The sequence below is a fragment of the Lactuca virosa genome, chromosome 3 (genome assembly GCF_052849685.1).
Source record: "Lactuca virosa cultivar CGN04683 chromosome 3, Lactuca_virosa_CGN04683_v6, whole genome shotgun sequence".
In the NCBI taxonomy this organism is placed as follows: domain Eukaryota; kingdom Viridiplantae; phylum Streptophyta; class Magnoliopsida; order Asterales; family Asteraceae; genus Lactuca; species Lactuca virosa.
Window position 1 is genome coordinate 216473278 of NC_136428.1, and position 13466 is coordinate 216486743.

The window sequence follows — 13466 nt, forward strand, 5'->3', positions numbered from 1 at the left end:
TATTCAATGTTTAGTTCAGGTTGTATAATGGGCACAATAGGTTCATCCCTATTATTATGCAACATTTGTCTCATCTCCTCCCTTTGTTCGGCCATCATAGCCCGAATCATTGCTTGGATTCCTGATATCGTGATTGGCTCAGGTGCAGATGCTACTTCTGGTGCACACTCAATCCCTCGTGGATTAGGTTCCAGGTTTCCATTAGCATTTCCTAATCCAGTGCGAGTTCTCACCATGTCGATCTATACACAAAAGCATGTGAATTTAGATCTTTATTTACGATAGACGTTTAAATCCCCCTTGTCTCTCCGAAAAGTTACATGTCAGTTCTAATATCGTAATTAAACATTTAGAAATCTGAACACATAAAGTTTACAGATCCGGTTGGCAATAGACCATAGATCCGATCAAATATTAGCATCATAAATCATATAATGTATTTTATAGCTATACGTAAATCACTGAGCATATAAAAGCAATTTAGGCATCTTTCCTAAAATAAGCTAGTGCTCGTTTCTATATATTTCATAAATATAGCAGACACTCATCTCACAATCATCGCTTAGCATTCTAAGTTTAAGTCTAGAAAGCCTACAAATTCCTAGTTCGCTCAAGCTAATGCTCTGATACCAACTGTGACATCCCCAATTTCACAGTCAGAAAAGACCAATTTGTTTATGCTTTATTTTAAAAATCAGAGTATCTTTTTGAAGAATAATATTGCGGAATTTGTTTCCAAAATATAATAAAGATATTATCAAAGCATTTTTGAAGAAATGTATATAACTATATTAAAAAAGTTGGGATGCCATCGTCAATACAGTACATAAGCATACACGGAAAATAACATAGTCCTTACAAACATCTATTATTCTAATGGCCTACAATCCATAGATCTCTCATCTGATCATCACATATGTGCTCTTATGCCACTACATGTAACACAAGAAACTGAGTGGTTCAGGCTTGGGAGCCTGGTGAGCACATAGGGTTTTCAACCCATAATAATTAAGTTCTTTAATTTTCATCAAATCATACAACCCGATTACCCGTTCTCGTTATCCTCACTTTCTGTCCCTAAAGCATCTAATTTAAGGGACCTGGCCTAAGTATTATCTTTAGGATTGACAATAATGCTTAGGGGATTCGTTAGCAGTATATGTCAGCAAGGAAACCATGAGGGGATGGAGTACACCTGGTGAACACGTCGTTCACAAACACCTACAGGTTGTGAGCATGTCAGCGTTCCACTGGATTGTCTAGAATAGTCTGTGGTTGTCATCTATACTCTGCTAGATGATTAGATCAGCTTTAACATCAAGGTCTCACATCATTTATTTCATCTTTCATCATCTATATCATCTGCCCATCTTTACCCAACATAATTATAGGTATAAAATACATAAGTTTAAATGTAGTAAAACATGTATAAATCGTTCATCTAGCATAGATATCAGGAACACATATAATGGGCACATATAGCACATAATTTATATTAAATACTTCATATCTATGTGTAAGATGAAAGTAACTATGCACTCACTTTTTAAAGTGATAACTCGAAATTTGGGCAGCGCTTCGCTTCTAACAATTGTCTTTTCCTTTGACGAAACCTAGTATCATTATCACTAAGTTTTAGTCTATTATTTATTGCAACTATTTATTAGTCTAGATTCATCATTAACTCAAAGTCTACTTCAAGATCTATCAAGTAAGTAACAACCAGGTAGGATCATATCGAAGGTAGGGTCCGTTTGGTATACGAAGTATACTGTTTGGAAATCCCACTTTAAACACCTCACTAAGTCCAACCTAGACATCATCCCCTTAAGTAGATGAATCATTATAACGACTTGGAATCACTGATAAATCTTGTTTATAGGTTCATAATAACGATAATGAACTTAAACACAAGTTATACTTAAAGTATGGTAAGCATAACTCACTTACAAGGGGGTTTAGCGAGGAACCACGCTCTACGTGGGCGGAACTTCTGAGCTGAAAGCTCTTCTTCTCAGGGCCTTTTGGCGCTCCGAGACTCGCTACTAACACCTAGGAGGTGCTAAGGAAAGGCTTAGAGGGTTTAGGGGTGTTTGAGAGAGAAATGGGTGAAGAGGTGTGAAGAAATGAGTGAAAAACGAGCTCTATTAATAGGCTGGGAAATCCACTTACGCGGGGCGTAATTGAGCTGTACGTTGGGCGTACGCATGCTACGTGTCACAATCTCGTTCTAATCCATGGGGAAGAAGTTGTGGCCCAGATCATGCGATGTGTCACTCCGGGGTTTAATCCAAAATTTATTTATCTTCTAAAATCCGTAACTTTTACATACGAGATTTGTTTTTGACGTTCTTTATATCCACGTGTAGGTAGCGACGTTATCTACAACTTTCATTTAGACTTCGTCACCTAATTTTGACTTTATTTTTAAAGTTATATTTTAACAGGCTAATTTTGACTTCCGGTAACGAAGTCAAATTTGGACGTTCTCTATATGTACGTTCTCGGTTTAACGTATACTACGACTTTGTTTAGATCTCTAAGGCTAAAAAGTAGTTTATCAAAAATTCACTTTTTACAATACGCCGCATCGTGCCGGTTTATTCGCGAAACTTCGATTGGTCATAACTTCTTCGTTATAAGTCGGATTTCAGCATTCTTTATATCTCCGGAATCCTTGTTACGACTACTTCAACTTTCTTCAAAGATATTGGGTCTAACTATTATTTTATTTTAGACGCGTATTTTTTTCCTATTTTATTATATCGTTATAAGCATATATATTGCACATAAATCACATAATACTCAAATAAATTTTCTTCATTACATAAAATAGGTTACAACTGTTGACCCTAACTGTTACATCATCATAATAATGCTTAGCCAGAAACAAGGGTGTGACAGCATAGTTGCTTGCATCACAGATGATCTCAATGGGGAGATCCCAATTAGGTGCGTGTATGATAGGGGAGATGTAAGCAAGTCCTTGAGCTTGTCAAAAGCCTCATTGAACTCGAAATCAACTTCCTTTTGGAAGAGTTGGCACATTGGTCTTGTTATCTTTGAGAAATCTTTGATGAACCTTCGGTACAACCCGCATGACTTAAAAAAGAGCGTACTTCCTGACACAAGTCGGGTAAGGTAAGCTTTGAATAACATCAATTTTAGATTTATCTATCTCGATTCCTTTCTTTGACACAATGTGACCGAAAATAAGACCTTGACTCACCATAAAATGTCATTTTTCAAATTCAAAACCAAATTTGTTTCAATGCATCTTTTCAAAACCTTGGTGAGAAGTCCAACACTCTTGAAAGGAGTTTTCGTATACCGTAAAATCATCCATAAAAACTTCAATAATGTTTTCGAAATATTCCGAGAAAATACTAACCATACAAAGTTGGAAAGTGGTCGGGGTATTACACAATCCAAAGGGCATTCTCCGGTATGCAAAAGTGTCAAATGGACATGTAAAGGTTGTATTTTCTTGGTCTTCCGGTTCCACCAGGATTTGGTGAAAACCGGAATACCCGACTAGACAGCAATAATGAGATTTCCCGACCAACCTTTCTAACATTTGATCAATGAAAGGAAATGGTAAATGGTCTTTTCTTGTGCTTGCATTGAGTTTTCGGTAGTCAATACATACTCCCCACCCGTTTTGCACATGGGTGGGGACCATAATACCTTTGTTGTTCTCGGCCACCGTGATTCCTGTCTTCTTTGGCACCACTTGTACCGGGCTCACCCACTTGTTATCCGAGATTGTATAGATCATCCCCACATCAAGAAGCTTCAATATTTCTTTCTTCACAACTTCCATCATATGCGGATTCAATCTTATTTGCACATCCCGGCTTGGCTTGCATTCATCCTCCATCAAAAACTTATGCATACAAGTGGAGGGGCACAATCCTTTGATATACGCAATCGTCCAACCCATGGCTACTTTATGTTCCTTCAACACTTTGAGGAGTTGCTCTTTTTCAAATTCGGTTAGGCAAGTGGAAATAATAACCTGAATAGTCTCTTTCTTTCCCAAATAAGCATATTTCAAGTGTTAAGGTAGGACTTTCAATTCCAATTTCGGTGGTTGAACAAGGGAGGGTGGAAACTTTGTGTGAGTTTAACGCAACTCGATTTTCTTCACACTAAATTGTGTAGATTTTTTGACCTCCAAATTGTTAACCAACTTTTGATTTCCGGTTCTAGAGAATAGAGATTCAATTTCTTGGCTAGTTTCCCGCAATGGAATCCTTTGCCTAGAACCATCCCTAACATGCCACCATTAGTCAACTCAAACAACTCTTGGGTTAGTGGTTCAACAAAATCAACAAAATATAGAAATGAGACATCACTAGGATATCTCATAGCATCATATATATTCAAGCTTATTGTTTCACCATCAAATTCCATTGTTAAACTACCCGCATACACATCGATTTTTGTCTTAGTCGTTTTCAAAAACGGTATTCCAAGCAAGATTAGAGCCGATTTGGAGGAAACTTGTTCCTCTAAATCAATCACATAGAAATCCTTCAGGAAGACTAAGTTATTCATTTGCACCAAAACATCATCTAAGACACCTCTAGGAAAACACTTGATTTATCCGCAAGTGAAATTATGACACCTGTTTCATTTAATGGACCAACATTTAGCGATTCATATATCGAATAGGGCATGACATTAATAGAAGCACCAAGATCAAGCATGGAACTACTAAAGTTGACATCCCCTATTTTGCAAGGAATCGTAAACATTCCCTTTCATTGAAATCTTTTCATTCCGCGGATGCATTTTCATTCATTGAAATCTTTTCATTCCCTTTCAATTTTCTTTTGTTTGTGCAAAGTTCTTACAAAAATTTTGCATATCTAGGGATTTTTTTGAGTGAATCAAGCAAAGGAATGTTTACCTCCACCTTTTGGAAGGTGTCCAAGATCTATTTCTCCTCTGAAATGGTGGTTGAGTGGCTATTGGAGTCACTAGAAGGGTAGTCTTTTTTGGTACTCTGGTTTGTGCATCATTCTTGATAATAGGATCCTCAATGTGAGTGATCTTTATTTCTTCCTCATCTTCCCTTGACCTATTCTTTGAGCTACTATCTCTGGTTTATTTACCACTTCTCAAGGTCACCACATTGACATTGGGATTCTTTTCGGTTTGAGAAGGTAGTTTGCCACGGTACTCCAAATTGCTTAGGGATGTAACTATATCTCCCATTTGTGCTTCAAGGTTGGAAATACTATTTCTTGTCTCTTTTTCGGATTATTGGATGCTAGTGGCAAGGGATTTGACAATGTCCTCAAGAGACATTCTAGGGCTACTTGGTTGGGATTGAGGAGGTTGTTGGTGATGATGTGGAAGGTGTGGTTTGGGTTGATAGTGAGGTTGTGGATGTTGGTAATGGGGTTTTTGTGGTGGGTAAGAAGGTCTAACCAATACATTTTGAGGCAATGGTCTTGGGTTATAGCTGATATTGGGATTTGGCTTCCAACTTGAATTGTATGCATTTTGGTAACCGGATGGTTTGTTGTGGTAGTTTTGGAATTCTATGGTGGCATTTACATGTTCCGCATCTTCTTGGAGAATGGGACACATATCTGTGGGATGTCCCATTGTTGCACATATTCCACAAACCATCACTTGTGGAGTTTGTCCCATGGCTAGCTTTTGAACAACGGATGTTAGATCTTTAAGTTGAGACTCGAGGTTTGATGTCACCACTTCGTTGACTTTTTAATGCGTGTCTCTCTTCATGTCTTGGCGGGGGCCAAAGTGTTGAGAGTTGGTGGCTATGGTGTTGAAGACTTGTCTTGTTTGTTAAGGAGTTTTGCTAAAGACATCTCCACAACTTGAGGCATCAACAAGTCTTCTCTCCATTGGTAATAATCCCTCATAAAATTGTTGAATGAGGAGTTGTTATGGAATTTGGTGTTGTGGACAACCATAACACAAGTTGTTGAACTTATCAAGGAAAGCTCATTTCTAAGACTTGAGACTCTAAAGGCAGGATAGAATTTATCAAGGAAAGCTCTTGGCATATCGGTCCATGAGTTGATTGACCCCGGTGGAAGATAGAATAATCAATCTTTTTCTCTATTGGCCAATGAAAAGGGGAATGCCCGTAACTTGATTTGGTCATCGGTTGACCCTTGTGTCTTAATGCTAGTGCAAATGATGTGGAACATCTTCAAGTGTTTGTGAGGGTCTTCATTCTCCAATCCACGGAAAGTTGGAAAGTGATGAACTAGGATTGACTTAAATTTCGAACCTCCTTCCAAAACGGGGTAATTGATACCGGTTGGAGTTTGTGTTACATCGGTTTCCATCATTTGTCTCATGGTTCTTTCAGGAGCTTCTTCTCCTTCCGCCATTGGAATTTGGTTTATGATGGGTGGATTTTGTTGTAGGGGTGGTGTTTTGGGAATTTCTTGGCGAGGGTCGGGGCTAGAATTGGGTTCTAATTCGGGTTCGGTGTCACTAGAGGAAGCGGTTTCAACCTCCGGGCCCCCGTTAGGTTTTGAAGTTTGACCACGTTCTATTCTCCTTTCCTTTGCCAAATGCCTTGCTTTTTTTTTCAATTTCTGGATTATAAATCAAAGCACATGTATGTTGATATGTGGGCATAGAGAAACAAATTAATTAAAAATAAACCAATCCCCCGCAACGGCGCCAAAATTTGGTGGTTGCCGAGGCCAACAAAATAAATACCAGAAATATTACACACTAAAATAGTGTATAGTGGTAAAGGGATTGTATCCACGAAGATTGGTTCAATTTATATCTCTACGAAAATCACTTGTTCAAGTACTTGTGAAAAAAAAAGTAAAATGGGGGTTTAAATCTTTTTTCTTGTTTTGAGAAAACTAAAACTATGCTTGAATGTAGAAATTACAAATAAACAAATAAATGATTTGATTTAAAATCAATGAAGGGAAATTGGTTGATTTTGGAATAAACCACATGGATTTCTTAGTTAACTTATCATTAGACAAAATGGAACAACACTTGTGATTTAATTTAACTTGGCTATAGCAATTCATAAGCACAAATCACGTCAACTCTGCTTTGTTATTAAAATGGTCAGAGGAGCTCAAAACACATTTCCTTAATCAAAGTCACAAAAGCAATGAAGCATGTAATTTTGTGAAAATCAACTAGCATTAAGCTTTAAGAGTTACCAAGCCTAAAAGATAATCAAATGCTTACATTATCATTATGGAGGAAATATTCCCATGCTTTAAATGAAATGAAAACAAACATATAAACCATTTGTTGCTTAATAATTTGAGGTTCCATTACTTAACCAAGAAATTAGCCAACAAAATAAACATTCATTGATCCAAGTTCATGATCAAGGACAAATAAACACAAGAAGATGTTTAACTAGAAAACATTCCCATAAATTTCAAGCAGAAGTTCATAAGAAGTCTTCAAAGTAACTAATCATCCATAGGTTAAACCAACATCAACCAAAGGTAAATATAGCCTAGCATGACTAAGATTAAAGAAAAACAAGTTTGATTAAATATATGAAGCATTGTTCAAGATGAAAGATGAAAGAAATCCACAAATCTTCAAGTCTTCTTAGAGTGCAAAATGAGTGTGTCTCCTTCAAGAGTTCTCCCTCTTCCTCCCTTCAAAAACCCAGTAAAATGGTTTAATCTCGGATCAAATATTTGCTCAAAAGTATCCCACCAACTTTCCCCAAATAGAGGCTAACGGCTAAAATCTGGGTCCTTCACAACACGATCCACGCAGACTGTTTGTAAATCCACGCAGACCACGTGGGTGCGGCTGAGTGCGCTATTTGGCCCATTTGATTTGTCTTTTAGTTTGCTCCTCTATTTCTTGGTCCAGCCCACAAGCAAGGTTATTGATATCCCAAATGTGTCTTCTAAACTCTCCCAAGATGGCCCATTGCTTCCTTGATCTTCTATAGTTCAAATTCTCTTCACATCATCATCATTCTTCAACAAAGATTAAGCCCACCTTGCTACATCATCATGTTGAAAATAAGTCAAATTGCACCACTTCAAGCCCTCAAGTAAACCACAAGCTTCCAAAGGTCATGTATTCCTCCATGTTGAATAGTCTTCGAAAAGATCCTGTAATTAAGCTCAAAAGACTAGAAAGCACACGATAAATATGAAAAATAACAAAAAGAGAAAATATGCATGAAGATTAACTAAAACGAGATGGAATGAACTAAAACAAACTACGAAAAGAAGTAATAAAATGAAATGATCAGTGGTCATGCATCTTTGAAAAGTGGAGGGGGCGTTGCACAACCCGAAAGGCATCTGACGGTAGGCGGATATCCCATAAGGACATGTGAATGTCATCTTCTCTTGGTCTCTTGGATCTATAGGAATTTGAAAGTAACCTGAAAATCCATCTAAGAAACAGTAGAAAAGGAGACTAGATAATCGTTCGAGCATTTGACCAATAAAAGGCAAAATAAAATGGTCTTTGCAAGTGACATCGTTTAACTTGCGATAATCGATGCACACCTGCCAACCGATTACCGTTCTTGTTGGAATGACTTCGTCTGTAAATAGGGCTCACCCATGGACTATCTGAAATGGAATAGATAATTTTGGCATCCATCAACTTTACCACTTCTTTCTTGACCACCTCTTGCATCTTTAGGTTTAATCTTCTTTGGTGTTGTACCACAGGTTTTGCGCCTTCTTCCAAGTTGATCTTGTGTGGACAATAAGAAGGGCTTATTCCCTTCATGTCAGAAATATTCTAAGCAATTACATTCTTTCGTTTCTTCAAAAACCTCAACCAATATTTCCTTCACTGTAGGTTCTAGATCAGCTGCAATAATGACCAGCATCTGTTCATTTTTTTCTAGGAAGGTATATTCTAAATGCCCAAGCAAAGGTTTTAATTCACAATTTTGAAGTTGCCTAGTTTCCACGGCGTGGGAACTGCCCCTCTACACCGTGGGAATATCTTCAAGCTCGACTGATCATGACTTTTCTGTGTCACACGTCGTGGGAGTTCTTCAAATCAAGTTTACAGCTCGTTGTATTCTCTTTCTTCCAAAAGTCTGTCCAGTTCTTTGAGGATGTTTTCTGCATCAAACTCATCTTCTTTCAATGTCATGTGTTGCTATGAATTGTCCTTCTTCCATTCTTATATCTCGTTCTCCATAAATGTATCAAAAATATAAACCGAGAAGACGGTATCATCACTAATCTTTGAATGCTTCATTCCTTGATCAACACCGAACGTAATAGCATCCGTTCCTACCCGAAGTATCAACTTTGTTCTCTGATATCCACCAATACTCGTGCGGCGCTAAAGAAAGGTCTCCCGAGAATGATCGGAATTTGATTGTCTTCTTCCATATCAAGCACCAGAAAATATGTTGGAAACAAATATTTTTCAATTTTAACAAGAAGATCTTCACAAATACCTCTCGGAAATGTGAACGTTTTATCAGCTAGATGAATTGCCATTTGGATCGGCTTCGGCTCCAGTAGATTGAACGTTTTGTAGAATGAATATGGCATGAGATTCACGCTTGCTCCAGAATCGCCACGAGCATGGCTTGTGACTAGACTGAAAAGGAAGTGTCAAGCTCCTTGGATCCCCCATCTTCTTCGGTAACTAGTTAAGCATAGCAGCTGAACAATTATGGTTTAAGATCACAGTTAAGGCTTCCTCCAATTTCTTCTGGTTTGTGAGAAGATCCTTCAAAAATTTCGCATATTTTGGCATTTGAACAACGGTTTCTACGAACAGAATATTTATTTGAATGGATTTGATATGCTCAAGGAATTTTTTGTAATCTCCAGCTTGTTTATCTTACTTTGCACGACTTGGGTACGTAAGAGGCGATTTGTAAGCCTTAACCAGAGGTTGTTCGGAATTTTTCTCGTATGCCCACGTCGTGGAAGTTTGCTCCCCACGCCATAACGATTGGGTATAATCCTTTTCTTTCTTCTTTTCTTCTTGTTTTTGCACATTAGATGAATTGTTGTTAGCTAACAGAATCAAAGGAGTAATAGTCTTACCACTTCTGGTTTTCACGACTTTAATGTGGGCCTTTGGATTGGGTTTCGTGTTGCTTGGAAGTGTTTCCGGTAGACGCTCGTGGAGTAATCTAGAGAGTTGTCTGACTTGTTGATCTATCTTGAGGATAGAGGCTTGCTGATTTCTTAGGATAACATCAGTCATGTCTTGTTTCTTCGCATATGCAGCTGCAAAACGTGCTAGCATGGACTCAAAGTCGGTTTTCTTTTCGGGGTCCGGTTGCTTCTTTTGATAGAATCCCTGGCCTTTTTTCTTAAACTTCTCTTCCTTATCCTTGCTATACTCATTATAGGGTTTCCACTACTTCTTAGGCTTCCTCCAATCTTCGTCATATCTATCCCCACTCGAATAACAAACTTGAGCCTTCCGGTTTTCGTTCTCGTCTAAGTCGTAATCCTTTGTTAAATGTGGACCGCTACAATTATCACAACCCACTTGAATCGCGTGTATGGATTGACCTATTTTTGTTATCCTCTGGTCCATCGTTTCGAGTTTAGAGATAATGGATGCCAAATTTCCCGATTCTTCATCTCCGTTCGCCTTGCTTCTTGTAACAACGTCTCTTGGATTATGATGCTCCCATGAGTGTTTTGCAAATTTTTCTATGAGTGCCTTATTGGTTGTAAGATCCTTCTTCTTCATAGGCCCTTAGGAATCAAGTAGTTGGTGACGGCACACATTGATTCCATTGTAGAAGGTGGAAATCTCTTGTTTCATGTTCAAGTCATGTTAATGGCAGTTCCAAAGCAATCCGGTGTATCATTCCCATGCCTCGTATAGTGACTCCCCATCGAGTTGTTGGAAGTTTTGGATATTCTTCTTTAGCTTGGTTGTCTTCGAATAAGGGCTAAATTATTGAATAAACTCGGTTCGTAAGTTGGCCCATGTCATATCGCTCCGGGTGGAAGTGAATTTAGACAATCGTTAGTCGCTCCTTTAAAGGTTACTGGAAGCATCCTTAGCAATACTGCATCCTTTGTAACGTTTGGCATGTTGAAGTAGTTCGCGATATCCAAAATCTTTTCAATATGCTTTTAGGTGTCCTCGTGGTCTTTCCCATCGAATGGAATATATATTTGAGCGTAGTAAGAATGCCTCTTGTTCACTTTCTTCCTCTAATTCGGTTTCGGGTTTGTATCCACTCTCGTTCTCGTCCGATTTCCTTTTAAAAAGTGAGATTACGTCTTTCTTTGTTTCGTCTTCTTCTACTTTCTTCTTATCCCTTTTCTTATTAAACAAGGATTTCAGATTGTCAAAACCAGCAACTAATTTGGATGAAGATCCTCGGGTCATGTACTACTAAAACAAACAAGTAAAATGTGCGTAAAACGAACAAAAACGAGAAAAATACAAATTGTTAGAACAGTTCCAATGGCGTGGACAGTCATGTCCTCGACGTGGCTACTGTAAAAAAAAACATAAAATTAACTTTAACATAAACAAAAAATTAACTTCTTATGGAATTAACTCCACAAAAAGGATCGATAACATATAGCAGATAAAATTAACTAAAATAAAACCACTCTCCGACAACGGCGCCAAAAAACTTGATACGAATTATATACTAGTTTTTCATTTATAAACCAAACAAATGTTAGCTAGCTAAAATGTAATAGGCAGTGTACCTAATTGAGCATTAGAATAGTTCAGTTAAGTCGGGTGTCGAACACAAGGGGAACGGAATGATTAAAAGCTAAAATCTCTACTAAAGTTAACTAATCTAAATTAAGTAAATAAGGGGGTTATTCTGATTTTTCAAGTTCAGAAAACTTAATTAATAGCAATAAACAAAAGGTAACTTAAACTTAAGCAGAAAAACGGTTTTTAAGACAATATTAAAGAATACTTTCGTTTAGATACGATTCATCTATTATGTATGGTTGATTTATGGATAGTGCAATGGATTTAAGTTCCGTTGCTTACCGATTCCTAATATAATTAGAATTATGTTCAAAGTACCAGTTCTGTGATTTAATGACATTATTTATTTAGTGATCAAGTGGACAAACAATCTAATAAATCAGTATTGAGTTCGAATTATGTAAAACTTGAAATAATGAATGATATTAATTGTAATTAACACCAATTCTATATATGAATGTTCATCATATACTAGCTACCAAATTAATTTACCAACTTGTCTATTTAATCCTAGGTTTTTTTTATCAAAACACTAGACCTATAATTTCATAAGTCACAAAATCATAAGATTTAAGCATATCAAGATAGATAGTTCATCTAATCCTAATAAAACTCAGCAATAAACAGAAAAGTTGATTTTGTTAACACAATAGGTTCTTTATCAAACAAGCATAATGAATAAGCAACTAACATAAATCCCAAATCCTTTAAATCAACATATAGAAGTAAGGATCCTCTACTATAAATGAAAGTTAGGGTTTTTAGCTCATAACTAATGCCAATAAAGTGGTAAAAACGATATAAGCTTTGCAAGTCATAATGATAACAAAAAAAAAACAAGTGTTTAGAGGTAATTTTGCCTTAGTTCTCTTCAATTCAAGCTCACAATCGAAATCTGGTCTCCAAAGCCTCCAATGGATGTCTCTGGTCATCAAAAGTCGGAAGTTGCTTTATGCATAAGTTAGGGTAAAGAGCATAAATGTCCTTTATATAGTTTCCAAATAATGTATCCCACGTCGTGGAGAATAGGTCTCCACGCCATGGCTTCCACTTTTCATGTGTAATCTCCAAGTCAGCTTTTCGTGATCGCGTATAAACACATTGCCTCGACGTGGTAGGCAGATGTACATGCCGTAGGAACTTTAGAATCCATAGCTTTGGATTTTGGCTGACTCTATCCAATCTTCCTGCTTCGAGCTCCGCATTTTTCTTCCTTTTAATCACAAGCATGAGTTCACTGCTACAAAATATAATTTGATCATTATAAGTACCTTTTATCCTAAATTAGACACAAATTTAGCTAAAAATACTAAGATAGTGCACAAATTATATGAATAAATATAGCAATATCATGTACTATATTGATGTGACATATGGCATGCTATCTAGTTTCCATGCTATGTAGATGTAAATGGTATTTTTGTTATATTATATAATAGTATAATCTTTGTGATGTGATCTATTATGTTTAGAACTCGTTCGGTATTCCATAACAAAGGTGATGTGTCTGAAATTGTCACTCGAAATAAATCCCGACTGGTAGAAAGGGGTTATAGTTAACAATAAGGAATAGACTATGATGAAACATACGTGTTGGTTTCTAGGCTTGGGAAAATAAATATCTTCATGGTATATGTGACACATAAGAATATAAAGGTTCACCAAATGGACATTAAAAGTGTGTTCCTCAACCATGAATTAAAGGGAGATGTGTATCTTCGACAACCTTATGGGTTTAAGAATGTGGATATTCCGAACCATTACTACAAGTT